The sequence below is a fragment of the Rhinoderma darwinii genome, assembly GCF_050947455.1.
Source record: "Rhinoderma darwinii isolate aRhiDar2 chromosome 2 unlocalized genomic scaffold, aRhiDar2.hap1 SUPER_2_unloc_31, whole genome shotgun sequence".
In the NCBI taxonomy this organism is placed as follows: domain Eukaryota; kingdom Metazoa; phylum Chordata; class Amphibia; order Anura; family Rhinodermatidae; genus Rhinoderma; species Rhinoderma darwinii.
In genome coordinates, this window is record NW_027461698.1 from 42,936 (window position 1) to 63,228 (window position 20,293).

At 46.5% G+C, this 20,293-nt stretch overlaps 13 non-coding genes across 13 annotated transcripts; all 13 read right to left on the minus strand.

The window, feature by feature from the left end:
• Window positions 1–2,992: 2,992 nt before the first annotated feature.
• LOC142677623 (U2 spliceosomal RNA) lies at window positions 2,993–3,180 on the minus strand. Its single transcript, XR_012852599.1, has one exon. It is a non-coding gene; the product is annotated as a U2 spliceosomal RNA (small nuclear RNA).
• Window positions 3,181–4,315: 1,135 nt separating this feature from the next.
• On the minus strand, window positions 4,316–4,506 carry LOC142677411 (U2 spliceosomal RNA). The gene has a single exon (XR_012852434.1). It is a non-coding gene; the product is annotated as a U2 spliceosomal RNA (small nuclear RNA).
• A 1,118-nt stretch (window positions 4,507–5,624) lies between these two features.
• Window positions 5,625–5,815, minus strand: LOC142677510 (U2 spliceosomal RNA). The gene has a single exon (XR_012852523.1). It is a non-coding gene; the product is annotated as a U2 spliceosomal RNA (small nuclear RNA).
• A 1,130-nt stretch (window positions 5,816–6,945) lies between these two features.
• LOC142677374 (U2 spliceosomal RNA) lies at window positions 6,946–7,136 on the minus strand. The gene has a single exon (XR_012852400.1). It is a non-coding gene; the product is annotated as a U2 spliceosomal RNA (small nuclear RNA).
• Window positions 7,137–8,264: 1,128 nt separating this feature from the next.
• Window positions 8,265–8,455, minus strand: LOC142677386 (U2 spliceosomal RNA). The gene has a single exon (XR_012852411.1). It is a non-coding gene; the product is annotated as a U2 spliceosomal RNA (small nuclear RNA).
• Window positions 8,456–9,739: 1,284 nt separating this feature from the next.
• Window positions 9,740–9,930, minus strand: LOC142677398 (U2 spliceosomal RNA). The gene has a single exon (XR_012852422.1). It is a non-coding gene; the product is annotated as a U2 spliceosomal RNA (small nuclear RNA).
• A 1,138-nt stretch (window positions 9,931–11,068) lies between these two features.
• Window positions 11,069–11,259, minus strand: LOC142677410 (U2 spliceosomal RNA). The gene has a single exon (XR_012852433.1). It is a non-coding gene; the product is annotated as a U2 spliceosomal RNA (small nuclear RNA).
• Window positions 11,260–12,378: 1,119 nt separating this feature from the next.
• Window positions 12,379–12,569, minus strand: LOC142677440 (U2 spliceosomal RNA). The gene has a single exon (XR_012852459.1). It is a non-coding gene; the product is annotated as a U2 spliceosomal RNA (small nuclear RNA).
• A 1,120-nt stretch (window positions 12,570–13,689) lies between these two features.
• Window positions 13,690–13,880, minus strand: LOC142677422 (U2 spliceosomal RNA). The gene has a single exon (XR_012852444.1). It is a non-coding gene; the product is annotated as a U2 spliceosomal RNA (small nuclear RNA).
• A 1,131-nt stretch (window positions 13,881–15,011) lies between these two features.
• Window positions 15,012–15,202, minus strand: LOC142677511 (U2 spliceosomal RNA). Its single transcript, XR_012852524.1, has one exon. It is a non-coding gene; the product is annotated as a U2 spliceosomal RNA (small nuclear RNA).
• A 1,128-nt stretch (window positions 15,203–16,330) lies between these two features.
• LOC142677416 (U2 spliceosomal RNA) lies at window positions 16,331–16,521 on the minus strand. Its single transcript, XR_012852438.1, has one exon. It is a non-coding gene; the product is annotated as a U2 spliceosomal RNA (small nuclear RNA).
• A 1,122-nt stretch (window positions 16,522–17,643) lies between these two features.
• LOC142677435 (U2 spliceosomal RNA) lies at window positions 17,644–17,834 on the minus strand. The gene has a single exon (XR_012852455.1). It is a non-coding gene; the product is annotated as a U2 spliceosomal RNA (small nuclear RNA).
• Window positions 17,835–18,971: 1,137 nt separating this feature from the next.
• Window positions 18,972–19,162, minus strand: LOC142677449 (U2 spliceosomal RNA). Its single transcript, XR_012852467.1, has one exon. It is a non-coding gene; the product is annotated as a U2 spliceosomal RNA (small nuclear RNA).
• Window positions 19,163–20,293: the final 1,131 nt, after the last annotated feature.

Sequence of the window (20,293 nt, forward strand, 5' to 3'; positions counted from 1 at the left end):
CCTCAATTGATTCCTCAAATGCCCATAGACCCCACTCCAATTTACACCACACAGTACACCTAGAAGAGCTTTATGATGTGTGGCGCTGTCAACATGGGAATGAGCGCGACTTTACATACTTTTCTGCGCCACACAAAGTATACTCTCGTATTGATATGTTTCTGGTGAGTAAATCTGGTCTTCAATGCATCTCCACATCCACTATTGGGGACATATCATGGTCAGATCATGCTCCCATATCTATAAAGGTCATAGACCAATTACCAACACCCCCTTTCTCTTCATGGAGACTGAATGATCTAGTATTAGAACATCCTCTCACAAAAGATTTGATGGATACACACGTCCAAACATACTTTGAAATTAATGCCCCTTCCTCAGCCAATTGCTTTTCTTTATGGAATGCCCATAAGGCATATATGAGGGGGATGGGAATTCAGGCTGCCTCCAGATTAAAAAAAGATAAGGAAAAAACTACTAAGGATATCCTCACTCAGTTACACAATCTAGAATCCCTTAATAAATCTAAAGTGACTCCGGACACTTCGCAAAAAATCAAAGTTCTTAGGGACCAATTGCAGGCAGTGCTGATGTCTGGACATATGGCCTTATTTAAAAAATTACAATTCGGATTTTATCTTCATGGTAATAGACCAGGAGCACTTTTAGCTAAAATGCTCAAAAAGAAAAGTGCTAAACAGAGAACAGCATTTTTGATGGACAAAAATGGCAATAAAATTACTCACCCTCAAGAAATTAGTGATCAATTCCGGAATTTCTATCATAATTTGTATAACCTTAAAGAAGATAAAACCACCTATCAACCTTCAGTTTCGGACATTAATAACTTCCTGAGTGGTCTGAACCTTCCTTCCCTGTCTGTAGAGGACAGTATTCAATTACAATCCCCCTTTACGATACTTGAAGTGTCACAAGCTATTAAAAGTTTAAAGCCAGGCAAAGCCCCAGGCCCAGATGGGTTTACTAATCAGTACTATAAAAGATATGACACGACTCTAGCTCCATACTTAGTTAAAGTGTTTACTGAAGCTGCAGGGTTGGGGTCCTTTCCGCAAGAAATGCTTGCTGCCACAGTAGTTACTTTGCCGAAACCTGGGAAAACGCCTGACTCTCCTGCTAACTTTCGCCCAATATCTCTTTTGAATACTGATGTTAAAATTTATGCTAAAATATTGGCTGGTCGGTTAGATACATTACTTCCTGAATTGATACATGAAGACCAGGTGGGATTTATAGCCGGAAGGCAGGCACCGGATGGCACCAGAAGGCTGATAAATCTGGTTCATTGGGCGAAGACCCGTCGAGTGCCTTCCGTGCTTCTTGCTTTGGATGCGGAGAAGGCATTCGATCGGGTCCATTGGGGTTACCTGGAGGCTGTTTTGAGTAAATTTGGATTTGATGGGTGGATAAAATCCGCTATTATGGCACTGTACTCAAATCCGTCAGCTAGAGTATTGGCCTCTGGGTTTATGTCTGCATCATTTTCTATTTCCAATGGCACACGTCAGGGGTGCCCGTTATCACCCCTGATCTTTGCAATGGTTATGGAACCTCTAGCTATGTCTATTAGGCAGAACCCAGCCATCACTGGTATTACGATTGGCTCCCTTCAACATAAGATAGGGTTATATGCCGATGATGTCATCCTCACACTCTCTAATCCTTTAATGTCCCTATCGGAAGTGCAACACACCTTAGATTCATTTGGGAAAGTGGCTTACTACAAAATTAATGCTAGTAAATCGCATTTGTTAGAGGTGGGAATATCGGAGCAAGTTAGGAATAAAATCCGTAACTCCTTCCCTTTCCAATGGAACTCATTAAAAATTTCGTACCTGGGTATACAACTCACTAACTCAACGAATCTCCTATTCAAACATAATTTTGCTCCTCTCTTAACCAGTATTCCCCAACTGCTATCTACATATAGCGGAGTTTGTACTTCCTGGGCGGGGAAAATAGCAATCATTAAAATGATGGTTTTGCCGATTATTTTGTACAAGTTACGTGCACTGACAATCCCTCTTCCTAGTTCTTTTGTGAGGAGTCTCCAAAGAATACTTAATAATTTCATATGGGCGCACAAAAAGCCTAGAGTAAGGATGCATACACTATTTCGACACTGGAGACAGGGGGGTATGGGAATGCCAGATGTCCAAAAGTATTATTGGGCAGTCTCACTAGACCAACTAAAGTATTGGTGTGCACGTCTCCCCTCAAAGAGGTGGATACATATTGAACAGGTAATGGTAGGTCCACCGCTTATTTCATTGCTAGGGGTTGGTTCACATTCTTCTCCAAATACTTATAATTGCGTGTCCCCCACTGTTGCGACCTCTCTGAAAATATGGAAAAATTACGCCAACAGGCTTCCTCCCTTGGCCCTCACTTCACTTAAAAATTTGCCCTTACGATATTTACTTACCTTTTTACCTGAGATATCGTTGGATAGCTGGATAAATTCAGGGATCTCTCATATCCACTTGTTATTTAATGGCCGCACATTACTAGCCTTTACAGAATTAGTAAAGACTTATGGTATCTCCAATAGAGACTTCTACAAATATTTATGTATAAGACACTTATTTACATCTTTAGACGTCAGTGCTTCAGTATTCCCCTCCATGGCCCGCCAGCAATATTTTGACCCTGAAAATAGGAAACAGGGTATCTCGAAATTTTATGGAAATATGTGTGAGCACCTCCTTCCCAACATACCTTCTTATTGCGCTAAATGGGAGGAAGATTTTAACTCTTCCTTTTCTCTGATGGAATGGCAGAAAGCCTTCGCATGGACCAAAAAAATTTCTAAGGGGGTTAAACATTGGGAAGCTTCCCAAAACTCTTTGTTTGCATAGCTGTCTAACGGAGGAGACATGGGGTTGTTGGGTCACTTTACATTCATCTGTTTATATAATGTCATGGGACATGTGGTCCAATATATGCTATTACCATAAGTGACTTATGGGTTTGGAGGTTCCTGCGTGGACCTAATGTGGATAAGGTCTGATTTATATATTTTTTTTCCTGTTGTTCCTATTTCTTTATTCTGTATTTCTGAAAAATTAATAAAAATTAAAAATTTAAAAAAAAAAAAAAAAAAAAAAAAAAAAAGAACAGGTACTACACTTCATCTTAGCCAAAAGGCCGAGAAGCGATAACCCGAACGTGCCGCGCGTTTTGCTTCTTTTGCTTGCACCACAATGCAGTGCTGAAAGAGGAGGAATCTACATAAAAACGCCTTCCTGGCAACGCCCAAATGTCCTCCTGCCGTGCAAACACTGGCAGCAGCAGCAGCAGCAGCAGCAGCAGTAAGTGCATGCCCACTGCCACCCCTTCTCCTTTCACACCTTGTATCAGCTTTAATCCAGTCCAGTGCTGCCTGCTGAGCAGCACTGACCAACACTGCCTGGGCCCAGGCTTTTATCTCTGAGGCCCCATTATGATGTCAGAAAGCTGGCTCTGGCTCCTGAGGTCTCCACTATGACACGTGCAAAGTTCCGTCTGAACTTTATATAAGACGGTGCGGCTCAGTCAGTCACTCAGTGTTGCCTGAGAGGGCAACACTGCAACAGCCGGCCCCCAGGCTGTCTTTTTTTTGCACAGCTAGTTGCCTCCAGGAGGCCACAAGAGGGAGACAAGGGACTGCAAAATGGAAAATAGGCATCCACCAACTTTACAGACAACTTGTTCTCCTTGCTCCTACAACCTCCATCCTTGCACAGTTTGTTATTCTTCCAGGTAACATAGTAACAAATCCAAATTGCTGCTCTCTTTGTAGGCAAGCAAGGGTTTGTTGCAACTGCAATTCTTACTTCTTCTTGAAATGTAGGGACCACAGTACATTCCATCACATCCATCTAGTGTACACAGGTAGGTCCATTGTGACGGGCGGGCGGGCGGGCGGGCGGGCTGGCTGCTTTAATGGCTGTTTGCTGTTCCCCTACTCCACTCCACTATTTGACTATGGTGCTGCATCAATCAGTGGCTGGCTCAGGTGCAGCTCTTTAACCTACCTAGGAGGGAGGGCGGAGAGAAGACAAGGAAGGTGAATGAGCTGTTCCAATGTGAAATGCCGGAAACACAGAAACACAGACGACACAAAACAAGAGGTGGCAATGTATTAATTAATTGCATTTAATAAATTAGCTCATTATCACACATGACTGTACAAATGCATTGTCCAACAGGTGTTGAAATAATGGGATTAAAAGGGGAGATCCCATCCGAAAGACAAAAACAATGGCAAACACAAAAAGCACTTTTGGGATCTGATTTTAGTAAACACATAAGGAAAGCGTGCACCGGTCCTGGAAATACTGCAATACCAGGTCAATGCGTGGAGTGGACAGAGCAAGCTCTATTTCCATCTCCCTGTTCTAAAAATCCATTTAATATATGGTCCCCAGATAGGGGACGTATCAGATATTAAACTGATAAGAACAGATACTACACTTGATCTTAGCCAAAAGGCCGAGAAGCGATAACCCGAACGTGCCGCGCGTTTTGCTTCTTTTGCTTGCACCACAATGCAGTGCTGAAAGAGGAGGAATCGACATAAAAACGCCTTCCTGGCAACGCCCAAATGCCCTCCTGCCGTGCAAACACTGGCAGCAGCAGCAGCAGCAGTAAGTGCATGCCCACTGCCACCCCTTCTCCTTTCACACCTTGTATCAGCTTTAATCCAGTCCAGTGCTGCCTGCTGAGCAGCACTGACCAACACTGCCTGGGCCCAGGCTTTTATCTCTGAGGCCCCATTATGATGTCAGAAAGCTGGCTCTGGCTCCTGAGGTCTCCACTATGACACGTGCAAAGTTCCGTCTGAACTTTATATAAGACGGTGCGGCTCAGTCAGTCACTCAGTGTTGCCTGAGAGGGCAACACTGCAACAGCCGGCCCCCAGGCTGTCTTTTTTTTGCACAGCTAGTTGCCTCCAGGAGGCCACAAGAGGGAGACAAGGGACTGCAAAATGGAAAATAGGCATCCACCAACTTTACAGACAACTTGTTCTCCTTGCTCCTACAACCTCCATCCTTGCACAGTTTGTTATTCTTCCAGGTAACATAGTAACAAATCCAAATTGCTGCTCTCTTTGTAGGCAAGCAAGGGTTTGTTGCAACTGCAATTCTTACTTCTTCTTGAAATGTAGGGACCACAGTACATTCCATCACATCCATCTAGTGTACACAGGTAGGTCCATTGTGACGGGCGGGCGGGCGGGCTGGCTGCTTTAATGGCTGTTTGCTGTTCCCCTACTCCACTCCACTATTTGACTATGGTGCTGCATCAATCAGTGGCTGGCTCAGGTGCAGCTCTTTAACCTACCTAGGAGGGAGGGCGGAGAGAAGACAAGGAAGGTGAATGAGCTGTTCCAATGTGAAATGCCGGAAACACAGAAACACAGACGACACAAAACAAGAGGTGGCAATGTATTAATTAATTGCATTTAATAAATTAGCTCATTATCACACATGACTGTACAAATGCATTGTCCAACAGGTGTTGAAATAATGGGATTAAAAGGGGAGATCCCATCCGAAAGACAAAAACAATGGCAAACACAAAAAGCACTTTTGGAATCTGATTTTAGTAAACACATAAGGAAAGGGTGCACCGGTCCTGGAAATACTGCAATACCAGGTCAATGCGTGGAGTGGACAGAGCAAGCTCTATTTCCATCTCCCTGTTCTAAAAATCCATTTAATATATGGTCGCCAGATAGGGGACGTATCAGATATTAAACTGATAAGAACAGATACTACACTTGATCTTAGCCAAAAGGCCGAGAAGCGATAACCCGAACGTGCCGCGCGTTTTGCTTCTTTTGCTTGCACCACAATGCAGTGCTGAAAGAGGAGGAATCGACATAAAAACGCCTTCCTGGCAACGCCCAAATGCCCTCCTGCCGTGCAAACACTGGCAGCAGCAGCAGCAGCAGCAGCAGCAGCAGTAAGTGCATGCCCACTGCCACCCCTTCTCCTTTCACACCTTGTATCAGCTTTAATCCAGTCCAGTGCTGCCTGCTGAGCAGCACTGACCAACACTGCCTGGGCCCAGGCTTTTATCTCTGAGGCCCCATTATGATGTCAGAAAGCTGGCTCTGGCTCCTGAGGTCTCCACTATGACACGTGCAAAGTTCCGTCTGAACTTTATATAAGACGGTGCGGCTCAGTCAGTCACTCAGTGTTGCCTGAGAGGGCAACACTGCAACAGCCGGCCCCCAGGCTGTCTTTTTTTTGCACAGCTAGTTGCCTCCAGGAGGCCACAAGAGGGAGACAAGGGACTGCAAAATGGAAAATAGGCATCCACCAACTTTACAGACAACTTGTTCTCCTTGCTCCTACAACCTCCATCCTTGCACAGTTTGTTATTCTTCCAGGTAACATAGTAACAAATCCAAATTGCTGCTCTCTTTGTAGGCAAGCAAGGGTTTGTTGCAACTGCAATTCTTACTTCTTCTTGAAATGTAGGGACCACAGTACATTCCATCACATCCATCTAGTGTACACAGGTAGGTCCATTGTGACGGGCGGGCGGGCGGGCTGGCTGCTTTAATGGCTGTTTGCTGTTCCCCTACTCCACTCCACTATTTGACTATGGTGCTGCATCAATCAGTGGCTGGCTCAGGTGCAGCTCTTTAACCTACCTAGGAGGGAGGGCGGAGAGAAGACAAGGAAGGTGAATGAGCTGTTCCAATGTGAAATGCCGGAAACACAGAAACACAGACGACACAAAATAAGAGGTGGCAATGTATTAATTAATTGCATTTAATAAATTAGCTCATTATCACACATGACTGTACAAATGCATTGTCCAACAGGTGTTGAAATAATGGGATTAAAAGGGGAGATCCCATCCGAAAGACAAAAACAATGGCAAACACAAAAAGCACTTTTGGAATCTGATTTTAGTAAACACATAAGGAAAGGGTGCACCGGTCCTGGAAATACTGCAATACCAGGTCAATGCGTGGAGTGGACAGAGCAAGCTCTATTTCCATCTCCCTGTTCTAAAAATCCATTTAATATATGGTCCCCAGATAGGGGACGTATCAGATATTAAACTGATAAGAACAGATACTACACTTGATCTTAGCCAAAAGGCCGAGAAGCGATAACCCGAACGTGCCGCGCGTTTTGCTTCTTTTGCTTGCACCACAATGCAGTGCTGAAAGAGGAGGAATCGACATAAAAACGCCTTCCTGGCAACGCCCAAATGCCCTCCTGCCGTGCAAACACTTGCAGCAGCAGCAGCAGCAGCAGCAGTAAGTGCATGCCCACTGCCACCCCTTCTCCTTTCACACCTTGTATCAGCTTTAATCCAGTCCAGTGCTGCCTGCTGAGCAGCACTGACCAACACTGCCTGGGCCCAGGCTTTTATCTCTGAGGCCCCATTATGATGTCAGAAAGCTGGCTCTGGCTCCTGAGGTCTCCACTATGACACGTGCAAAGTTCCGTCTGAACTTTATATAAGACGGTGCGGCTCAGTCAGTCACTCAGTGTTGCCTGAGAGGGCAACACTGCAACAGCCGGCCCCCAGGCTGTCTTTTTTTTGCACAGCTAGTTGCCTCCAGGAGGCCACAAGAGGGAGACAAGGGACTGCAAAATGGAAAATAGGCATCCACCAACTTTACAGACAACTTGTTCTCCTTGCTCCTACAACCTCCATCCTTGCACAGTTTGTTATTCTTCCAGGTAACATAGTAACAAATCCAAATTGCTGCTCTCTTTGTAGGCAAGCAAGGGTTTGTTGCAACTGCAATTCTTACTTCTTCTTGAAATGTAGGGACCACAGTACATTCCATCACATCCATCTAGTGTACACAGGTAGGTCCATTGTAACGGGCGGGAGGGCGGGCGGGCGGGCTGCTTTAATGGCTGTTTGCTGTTCCCCTACTCCACTCCACTATTTGACTATGGTGCTGCATCAATCAGTGGCTGGCTCAGGTGCAGCTCTTTAACCTACCTAGGAGGGAGGGCGGAGAGAAGACAAGGAAGGTGAATGAGCTGTTCCAATGTGAAATGCCGGAAACACAGAAACACAGACGACACAAAACAAGAGGTGGCAATGTATTAATTAATTGCATTTAATAAATTAGCTCATTATCACACATGACTGTACAAATGCATTGTCCAACAGGTGTTGAAATAATGGGATTAAAAGGGGAGATCCCATCCGAAAGACAAAAACAATGGCAAACACAAAAAGCACTTTTGGAATCTGATTTTAGTAAACACATAAGGAAAGGGTGCACCGGTCCTGGAAATACTGCAATACCAGGTCAATGCGTGGAGTGGACAGAGCAAGCTCTATTTCCATCTCCCTGTTCTAAAAATCCATTTAATATATGGTCCCCAGATAGGGGACGTATCAGATATTAAACTGATAAGAACAGATACTACACTTGATCTTAGCCAAAAGGCCGAGAAGCGATAACCCGAACGGGCCGCGCGTTGACCGAGCCTGCCCAATACTGCTGTTCACCCCTTGCAGCGATTCAGCCTACTCCTAGGCAATTCCATGGGGCCCTGCAGGCTCACACACACTCACAGCTACTAAGCGGGAGGTGAATAAAGGCCGGAGAGGAAGCAAGACAGGATTTGCTTCTTTTGCTTGCACCACAATGCAGTGCTGAAAGAGGAGGAATCGACATAAAAACGCCTTCCTGGCAACGCCCAAATGCCCTCCTGCCGTGCAAACACTGGCAGCAGCAGCAGCAGCAGCAGCAGCAGCAGCAGCAGCAGTAAGTGCATGCCCACTGCCACCCCTTCTCCTTTCACACCTTGTATCAGCTTTAATCCAGTCCAGTGCTGCCTGCTGAGCAGCACTGACCAACACTGCCTGGGCCCAGGCTTTTATCTCTGAGGCCCCATTATGATGTCAGAAAGCTGGCTCTGGCTCCTGAGGTCTCCACTATGACACGTGCAAAGTTCCGTCTGAACTTTATATAAGACGGTGCGGCTCAGTCAGTCACTCAGTGTTGCCTGAGAGGGCAACACTGCAACAGCCGGCCCCCAGGCTGTCTTTTTTTTGCACAGCTAGTTGCCTCCAGGAGGCCACAACAGGGAGACAAGGGACTGCAAAATGGAAAATAGGCATCCACCAACTTTACAGACAACTTGTTCTCCTTGCTCCTACAACCTCCATCCTTGCACAGTTTGTTATTCTTCCAGGTAACATAGTAACAAATCCAAATTGCTGCTCTCTTTGTAGGCAAGCAAGGGTTTGTTGCAACTGCAATTCTTACTTCTTCTTGAAATGTAGGGACCACAGTACATTCCATCACATCCATCTAGTGTACACAGGTAGGTCCATTGTGACGGGCAGGCGGGCGGGCTGGCTGCCTTAATGTCTGTTTGCTGTTCCCCTACTCCACTCCACTATTTGACTATGGTGCTGCATCAATCCGTGGCTGGCTCAGGTGCAGCTCTTTAACCTACCTAGGAGGGAGGGCGGAGAGAAGACAAGGAAGGTGAATGAGCTGTTCCAATGTGAAATGCCGGAAACACAGAAACACAGACGACACAAAACAAGAGGTGGCAATGTATTAATTAATTGCATTTAATAAATTAGCTCATTATCACACATGACTGTACAAATGCATTGTCCAACAGGTGTTGAAATAATGGGATTAAAAGGAGAGATCCCATCCGAAAGACAAAAACAATGGCAAACACAAAAAGCACTTTTGGAATCTGATTTTAGTAAACACATAAGGAAAGGGTGCACCGGTCCTGGAAATACTGCAATACCAGGTCAATGCGTGGAGTGGACAGAGCAAGCTCTATTTCCATCTCCCTGTTCTAAAAATCCATTTAATATATGGTCCCCAGATAGGGGACGTATCAGATATTAAACTGATAAGAACAGATACTACACTTGATCTTAGCCAAAAGGCCGAGAAGCGATAACCCGAACGTGCCGCGCGTTTTGCTTCTTTTGCTTGCACCACAATGCAGTGCTGAAAGAGGAGGAATCGACATAAAAACGCCTTCCTGGCAACGCCCAAATGCCCTCCTGCCGTGCAAACACTGGCAGCAGCAGCAGCAGCAGCAGCAGCAGCAGTAAGTGCATGCCCACTGCCACCCCTTCTCCTTTCACACCTTGTATCAGCTTTAATCCAGTCCAGTGCTGCCTGCTGAGCAGCACTGACCAACACTGCCTGGGCCCAGGCTTTTATCTCTGAGGCCCCATTATGATGTCAGAAAGCTGGCTCTGGCTCCTGAGGTCTCCACTATGACACGTGCAAAGTTCCGTCTGAACTTTATATAAGACGGTGCGGCTCAGTCAGTCACTCAGTGTTGCCTGAGAGGCCAACACTGCAACAGCCGGCCCCCAGGCTGTCTTTTTTTTGCACAGCTAGTTGCCTCCAGGAGGCCACAAGAGGGAGACAAGGGACTGCAAAATGGAAAATAGGCATCCACCAACTTTACAGACAACTTGTTCTCCTTGCTCCTACAACCTCCATCCTTGCACAGTTTGTTATTCTTCCAGGTAACATAGTAACAAATCCAAATTGCTGCTCTCTTTTTAGGCAAGCAAGGGTTTGTTGCAACTGCAATTCTTACTTCTTCTTGAAATGTAGGGACCACAGTACATTCCATCACATCCATCTAGTGTACACAGGTAGGTCCATTGTGACGGGCGGGCGGGCGGGCGGGCGGGCTGGCTGCTTTAATGGCTGTTTGCTGTTCCCCTACTCCACTCCACTATTTGACTATGGTGCTGCATCAATCAGTGGCTGGCTCAGGTGCAGCTCTTTAACCTACCTAGGAGGGAGGGCGGAGAGAAGACAAGGAAGGTGAATGAGCTGTTCCAATGTGAAATGCCGGAAACACAGAAACACAGACGACACAAAACAAGAGGTGGCAATGTATTAATTAATTGCATTTAATAAATTAGCTCATTATCACACATGACTGTACAAATGCATTGTCCAACAGGTGTTGAAATAATGGGATTAAAAGGGGAGATCCCATCCGAAAGACAAAAACAATGGCAAACACAAAAAGCACTTTTGGAATCTGATTTTAGTAAACACATAAGGAAAGGGTGCACCGGTCCTGGAAATACTGCAATACCAGGTCAATGCGTGGAGTGGACAGAGCAAGCTCTATTTCCATCTCCCTGTTCTAAAAATCCATTTAATATATGGTCCCCAGATAGGGGACGTATCAGATATTAAACTGATAAGAACAGATACTACACTTGATCTTAGCCAAAAGGCCGAGAAGCGATAACCCGAACGTGCTGCGCGTTTTGCTTCTTTTGCTTGCACCACAATGCAGTGCTGAAAGAGGAGGAATCGACATAAAAACGCCTTCCTGGCAACGCCCAAATGCCCTCCTGCCGTGCAAGCACTGGCAGCAGCAGCAGCAGCAGTAAGTGCATGCCCACTGCCACCCCTTCTCCTTTCACACCTTGTATCAGCTTTAATCCAGTCCAGTGCTGCCTGCTGAGCAGCACTGACCAACACTGCCTGGGCCCAGGCTTTTATCTCTGAGGCCCCATTATGATGTCAGAAAGCTGGCTCTGGCTCCTGAGGTCTCCACTATGACACGTGCAAAGTTCCGTCTGAACTTTATATAAGACGGTGCGGCTCAGTCAGTCACTCAGTGTTGCCTGAGAGGGCAACACTGCAACAGCCGGCCCCCAGGCTGTCTTTTTTTTGCACAGCTAGTTGCCTCCAGGAGGCCACAAGAGGGAGACAAGGGACTGCAAAATGGAAAATAGGCATCCACCAACTTTACAGACAACTTGTTCTCCTTGCTCCTACAACCTCCATCCTTGCACAGTTTGCTATTCTTCCAGGTAACATAGTAACAAATCCAAATTGCTGCTCTCTTTGTAGGCAAGCAAGGGTTTGTTGCAACTGCAATTCTTACTTCTTGAAATGTAGGGACCACAGTACATTCCATCACATCCATCTAGTGTACACAGGTAGGTCCATTGTGACGGGCGGGCGGGCGGGCGGGCTGGCTGCTTTAATGGCTGTTTGCTGTTCCCCTACTCCACTCCACTATTTGACTATGGTGCTGCATCAATCAGTGGCTGGCTCAGGTGCAGCTCTTTAACCTACCTAGGAGGGAGGGCGGAGAGAAGACAAGGAAGGTGAATGAGCTGTTCCAATGTGAAATGCCGGAAACACAGAAACACAGACGACACAAAACAAGAGGTGGCAATGTATTAATTAATTGCATTTAATAAATTAGCTCATTATCACACATGACTGTACAAATGCATTGTCCAACAGGTGTTGAAATAATGGGATTAAAAGGGGAGATCCCATCCGAAAGACAAAAACAATGGCAAACACAAAAAGCACTTTTGGAATCTGATTTTAGTAAACACATAAGGAAAGGGTGCACCGGTCCTGGAAATACTGCAATACCAGGTCAATGTGTGGAGTGGACAGAGCAAGCTCTATTTCCATCTCCCTGTTCTAAAAATCCATTTAATATATGGTCCCCAGATAGGGGACGTATCAGATATTAAACTGATAAGAACAGATACTACACTTGATCTTAGCCAAAAGGCCGAGAAGCGATAACCCGAACGTGCCGCGCGTTTTGCTTCTTTTGCTTGCACCACAATGCAGTGCTGAAAGAGGAGGAATCGACATAAAAACGCCTTCCTGGCAACGCCCAAATGCCCTCCTGCCGTGCAAACACTGGCAGCAGCAGCAGCAGCAGCAGCAGTAAGTGCATGCCCACTGCCACCCCTTCTCCTTTCACACCTTGTATCAGCTTTAATCCAGTCCAGTGCTGCCTGCTGAGCAGCACTGACCAACACTGCCTGGGCCCAGGCTTTTATCTCTGAGGCCCCATTATGATGTCAGAAAGCTGGCTCTGGCTCCTGAGGTCTCCACTATGACACGTGCAAAGTTCCGTCTGAACTTTATATAAGACGGTGCGGCTCAGTCAGTCACTCAGTGTTGCCTGAGAGGGCAACACTGCAACAGCCGGCCCCCAGGCTGTCTTTTTTTTGCACAGCTAGTTGCCTCCAGGAGGCCACAAGAGGGAGACAAGGGACTGCAAAATGGAAAATAGGCATCCACCAACTTTACAGACAACTTGTTCTCCTTGCTCCTACAACCACCATCCTTGCACAGTTTGTTATTCTTCCAGGTAACATAGTAACAAATCCAAATTGCTGCTCTCTTTGTAGGCAAGCAAGGGTTTGTTGCAACTGCAATTCTTACTTCTTCTTGAAATGTAGGGACCACAGTACATTCCATCACATCCATCTAGTGTACACAGGTAGGTCCATTGTGACGGGCGGGCGGGCTGGCTGCTTTAATGGCTGTGTGCTGTTCCCCTACTCCACTCCACTATTTGACTATGGTGCTGCATCAATCAGTGGCTGGCTCAGGTGCAGCTCTTTAACCTACCTAGGAGGGAGGGCGGAGAGAAGACAAGGAAGGTGAATGAGCTGTTCCAATGTGAAATGCCGGAAACACAGAAACACAGACGACACAAAACAAGAGGTGGCAATGTATTAATTAATTGCATTTAATAAATTAGCTCATTATCACACATGACTGTACAAATGCATTGTCCAACAGGTGTTGAAATAATGGGATTAAAAGGGGAGATCCCATCCGAAAGACAAAAACAATGGCAAACACAAAAAGCACTTTTGGAATCTGATTTTAGTAAACACATAAGGAAAGGGTGCACCGGTCCTGGAAATACTGCAATACCAGGTCAATGCGTGGAGTGGACAGAGCAAGCTCTATTTCCATCTCCCTGTTCTAAAAATCCATTTAATATATGGTCCCCAGATAGGGGACGTATCAGATATTAAACTGATAAGAACAGATACTACACTTGATCTTAGCCAAAAGGCCGAGAAGCGATAACCCGAACGTGCCGCGCGTTTTGCTTCTTTTGCTTGCACCACAATGCAGTGCTGAAAGAGGAGGAATCGACATAAAAACGCCTTCCTGGCAACGCCCAAATGCCCTCCTGCCGTGCAAACACTGGCAGCAGCAGCAGCAGCAGCAGCAGCAGTAAGTGCATGCCCACTGCCACCCCTTCTCCTTTCACACCTTGTATCAGCTTTAATCCAGTCCAGTGCTGCCTGCTGAGCAGCACTGACCAACACTGCCTGGGCCCAGGCTTTTATCTCTGAGGCCCCATTATGATGTCAGAAAGCTGGCTCTGGCTCCTGAGGTCTCCACTATGACACGTGCAAAGTTCCGTCTGAACTTTATATAAGACGGTGCGGCTCAGTCAGTCACTCAGTGTTGCCTGAGAGGGCAACACTGCAACAGCCGGCCCCCAGGCTGTCTTTTTTTTGCACAGCTAGTTGCCTCCAGGAGGCCACAAGAGGGAGACAAGGGACTGCAAAATGGAAAATAGGCATCCACCAACTTTACAGACAACTTGTTCTCCTTGCTCCTACAACCTCCATCCTTGCACAGTTTGTTATTCTTCCAGGTAACATAGTAACAAATCCAAATTGCTGCTCTCTTTGTAGGCAAGCAAGGGTTTGTTGCAACTGCAATTCTTACTTCTTCTTGAAATGTAGGGACCACAGTACATTCCATCACATCCATCTAGTGTACACAGGTAGGTCCATTGTGACGGGGGGGCGGGCGGGCGGGCTGGCTGCTTTAATGGCTGTTTGCTGTTCCCCTACTCCACTCCACTATTTGACTATGGTGCTGCATCAATCAGTGGCTGGCTCAGGTGCAGCTCTTTAACCTACCTAGGAGGGAGGGCGGAGAGAAGACAAGGAAGGTGAATGAGCTGTTCCAATGTGAAATGCCGGAAACACAGAAACACAGACGACACAAAACAAGAGGTGGCAATGTATTAATTAATTGCATTTAATAAATTAGCTCATTATCACACATGACTGTACAAATGCATTGTCCAACAGGTGTTGAAATAATGGGATTAAAAGGGGAGATCCCATCCGAAAGACAAAAACAATGGCAAACACAAAAAGCACTTTTGGAATCTGATTTTAGTAAACACATAAGGAAAGGGTGCACCGGTCCTGGAAATACTGCAATACCAGGTCAATGCGGGCAGTGGACAGAGCAAGCTCTATTTCCATCTCCCTGTTCTAAAAATCCATTTAATATATGGTCCCCAGATAGGGGACGTATCAGATATTAAACTGATAAGAACAGATACTACACTTGATCTTAGCCAAAAGGCCGAGAAGCGATAACCCGAACGTGCCGCGCGTTTTGTTTCTTTTGCTTGCACCACAATGCAGTGCTGAAAGAGGAGGAATCGACATAAAAACGCCTTCCTGGCAACGCCCAAATGCCCTCCTGCCGTGCAAACACTGGCAGCAGCAGCAGCAGCAGCAGCAGCAGTAAGTGCATGCCCACTGCCACCCCTTCTCCTTTCACACCTTGTATCAGCTTTAATCCAGTCCAGTGCTGCCTGCTGAGCAGCACTGACCAACACTGCCTGGGCCCAGGCTTTTATCTCTGAGGCCCCATTATGATGTCAGAAAGCTGGCTCTGGCTCCTGAGGTCTCCACTATGACACGTGCAAAGTTCCGTCTGAACTTTATATAAGACGGTGCGGCTCAGTCAGTCACTCAGTGTTGCCTGAGAGGGCAACACTGCAACAGCCGGCCCCCAGGCTGTCTTTTTTTTGCACAGCTAGTTGCCTCCAGGAGGCCACAAGAGGGAGACAAGGGACTGCAAAATGGAAAATAGGCATCCACCAACTTTACAGACAACTTGTTCTCCTTGCTCCTACAACCTCCATCCTTGCACAGTTTGTTATTCTTCCAGGTAACATAGTAACAAATCCAAATTGCTGCTCTCTTTGTAGGCAAGCAAGGGTTTGTTGCAACTGCAATTCTTACTTCTTGAAATGTAGGGACCACAGTACATTCCATCACATCCATCTAGTGTACACAGGTAGGTCCATTGTGACGGGCGGGCGGGCGGGCGGGCTGGCTGCTTTAATGGCTGTTTGCTGTTCCCCTACTCCACTCCACTATTTGACTATGGTGCTGAATCAATCAGTGGCTGGCTCAGGTGCAGCTCTTTAACCTACCTAGGAGGGAGGGTGGAGAGAAGACAAGGAAGGTGAATGAGCTGTTCCAATGTGAAATGCCGGAAACACAGAAACACAGACGACACAAAACAAGAGGTGGCAATGTATTAATTAATTGCATTTAATAAATTAGCTCATTATCACACATGACTGTACAAATGCATTGTCCAACAGGTGTTGAAATAATGGGATTAAAAGGGGAGATCCCATCCGAAAGACAAAAACAATGGCAAACACAAAAAGCACTTTTGGAATCTGATTTTAGTAAACACATAAGGAAAGGGTGCACCGGTCCTGGAAATACTGCAATACCAGGTCAATGCGTGGAGTGGACAGAGCAAGCTCTATTTCCATCTCCCTGTTCTAAAAATCCATTTAATATATGGTCCCCAGATAGGGGACGTATCAGATATTAAACTGATAAGAACAGATACTACACTTGATCTTGGCCAAAAGGCCGAGAAGCGATAACCCGAACGTGCCGCGCGTTTTGCTTCTTTTGCTTGCACCACAATGCAGTGCTGAAAGAGGAGGAATCGACATAAAAACGCCTTCCTGGCAACGCCCAAATGCCCTCCTGCCGTGCAAACACTGGCAGCAGCAGCAGCAGCAGTAAGTGCATGCCCACTGCCACCCCTTCTCCTTTCACACCTTGTATCAGCTTTAATCCAGTCCAGTGCTGCCTGCTGAGCAGCACTGACCAACACTGCCTGGGCCCAGGCTTTTATCTCTGAGGCCCCATTATGATGTCAGAAAGCTGGCTCTGGCTCCTGAGGTCTCCACTATGACACGTGCAAAGTTCCGTCTGAACTTTATATAAGACGGTGCGGCTCAGTCAGTCACTCAGTGTTGCCTGAGAGGGCAACACTGCAACAGCCGGCCCCCAGGCTGTCTTTTTTTTGCACAGCTAGTTGCCTCCAGGAGGCCACAAGAGGGAGACAAGGGACTGCAAAATGGAAAATAGGCATCCACCAACTTTACAGACAACTTGTTCTCCTTGCTCCTACAACCTCCATCCTTGCACAGTTTGTTATTCTTCCAGGTAACATAGTAACAAATCCAAATTGCTGCTCTCTTTGTAGGCAAGCAAGGGTTTGTTGCAACTGCAATTCTTACTTCTTCTTGAAATGTAGGGACCACAGTACATTCCATCACATCCATCTAGTGTACACAGGTAGGTCCATTGTGACGGGCGGGCGGGCGGGCGGGCTGGCTGCTTTAATGGCTGTTTGCTGTTCCCCTACTCCACTCCACTATTTGACTATGGTGCTGCATCAATCAGTGGCTGGCTCAGGTGCAGCTCTTTAACCTACCTAGGAGGGAGGGCGGAGAGAAGACAAGGAAGGTGAATGAGCTGTTCCAATGTGAAATGCCGGAAACACAGAAACACAGACGACACAAAACAAGAGGTGGCAATGTATTAATTAATTGCATTTAATAAATTAGCTCATTATCACACATGACTGTACAAATGCATTGTCCAACAGGTGTTGAAATAATGGGATTAAAAGGGGAGATCCCATCCGAAAGACAAAAACAATGGCAAACACAAAAAGCACTTTTGGAATCTGATTTTAGTAAACACATAAGGAAAGGGTGCACCGGTCCTGGAAATACTGCAATACCAGGTCAATGCGTGGAGTGGACAGAGCAAGCTCTATTTCCATCTCCCTGTTCTAAAAATCCATTTAATATATGGTCCCCAGATAGGGGACGTATCAGATATTAAACTGATAAGAACAGATACTACACTTGATCTTAGCCAAAAGGCCGAGAAGCGATAACCCGAACGTGCCGCGCGTTTTGCTTCTTTTGCTTGCACCACAATGCAGTGCTGAAAGAGGAGGAATCGACATAAAAACGCCTTCCTGGCAACGCCCAAATGCCCTCCTGCCGTGCAAACACTGGCAGCAGCAGCAGCAGCAGCAGCAGCAGCAGCAGTAAGTGCATGCCCACTGCCACCCCTTCTCCTTTCACACCTTGTATCAGCTTTAATCCAGTCCAGTGCTGCCTGCTGAGCAGCACTGACCAACACTGCCTGGGCCCAGGCTTTTATCTCTGAGGCCCCATTATGATGTCAGAAAGCTGGCTCTGGCTCCTGAGGTCTCCACTATGACACGTGCAAAGTTCCGTCTGAACTTTATATAAGACGGTGCGGCTCAGTCAGTCACTCAGTGTTGCCTGAGAGGGCAACACTGCAACAGCCGGCCCCCAGGCTGTCTTTTTTTTGCACAGCTAGTTGCCTCCAGGAGGCCACAAGAGGGAGACAAGGGACTGCAAAATGGAAAATAGGCATCCACCAACTTTACAGACAACTTGTTCTCCTTGCTCCTACAACCTCCATCCTTGCACAGTTTGTTATTCTTCCAGGTAACATAGTAACAAATCCAAATTGCTGCTCTCTTTGTAGGCAAGCAAGGGTTTGTTGCAACTGCAATTCTTACTTCTTCTTGAAATGTAGGGACCACAGTACATTCCATCACATCCATCTAGTGTACACAGGTAGGTCCATTGTGACGGGCGGGCGGGCGGGCGGGCTGGCTGCTTTAATGGCTGTTTGCTGTTCCCCTACTCCACTCCACTATTTGACTATGGTGCTGCATCAATCAGTGGCTGGCTCAGGTGCAGCTCTTTAACCTACCTAGGAGGGAGGGCGGAGAGAAGACAAGGAAGGTGAATGAGCTGTTCCAATGTGAAATGCCGGAAACACAGAAACACAGACGACACAAAACAAGAGGTGGCAATGTATTAATTAATTGCATTTAATAAATTAGCTCATTATCACACATGACTGTACAAATGCATTGTCCAACAGGTGTTGAAATAATGGGATTAAAAGGGGAGATCCCATCCGAAAGACAAAAACAATGGCAAACACAAAAAGCACTTTTGGAATCTGATTTTAGTAAACACATAAGGAAAGGGTGCACCGGTCCTGGAAATACTGCAATACCAGGTCAATGCGTGGAGTGGACAGAGCAAGCTCTATTTCCATCTCCCTGTTCTAAAAATCCATTTAATATATGGTCCCCAGATAGGGGACGTATCAGATATTAAACTGATAAGAACAGATACTACACTTGATCTTAGCCAAAAGGCCGAGAAGCGATAACCCGAACGTGCCGCGCGTTTTGCTTCTTTTGCTTGCACCACAATGCAGTGCTGAAAGAGGAGGAATCGACATAAAAACGCCTTCCTGGCAACGCCCAAATGCCCTCCTGCCGTGCAAACACTGGCAGCAGCAGCAGCAGCAGCAGCAGCAGTAAGTGCATGCCCACTGCCACCCCTTCTCCTTTCACACCTTGTATCAGCTTTAATCCAGTCCAGTGCTGCCTGCTGAGCAGCACTGACCAACACTGCCTGGGCCCAGGCTTTTATCTCTGAGGCCCCATTATGATGTCAGAAAGCTGGCTCTGGCTCCTGAGGTCTCCACTATGACACGTGCAAAGTTCCGTCTGAACTTTATATAAGACGGTGCGGCTCAGTCAGTCACTCAGTGTTGCCTGAGAGGGCAACACTGCAACAGCCGGCCCCCAGGCTGTCTTTTTTTTGCACAGCTAGTTGCCTCCAGGAGGCCACAAGAGGGAGACAAGGGACTGCAAAATGGAAAATAGGCATCCACCAACTTTACAGACAACTTGTTCTCCTTGCTCCTACAACCTCCATCCTTGCACAGTTTGTTATTCTTCCAGGTAACATAGTAACAAATCCAAATTGCTGCTCTCTTTGTAGGCAAGCAAGGGTTTGTTGCAACTGCAATTCTTACTTCTTCTTGAAATGTAGGGACCACAGTACATTCCATCACATCCATCTAGTGTACACAGGTAGGTCCATTGTGACGGGCGGGCGGGCGGGCGGGCTGGCTGCTTTAATGGCTGTTTGCTGTTCCCCTACTCCACTCCACTATTTGACTATGGTGCTGCATCAATCAGTGGCTGGCTCAGGTGCAGCTCTTTAACCTACCTAGGAGGGAGGGCGGAGAGAAGACAAGGAAGGTGAATGAGCTGTTCCAATGTGAAATGCCGGAAACACAGAAACACAGACGACACAAAACAAGAGGTGGCAATGTATTAATTAATTGCATTTAATAAATTAGCTCATTATCACACATGACTGTACAAATGCATTGTCCAACAGGTGTTGAAATAATGGGATTAAAAGGGGAGATCCCATCCGAAAGACAAAAACAATGGCAAACACAAAAAGCACTTTTGGAATCTGATTTTAGTAAACACATAAGG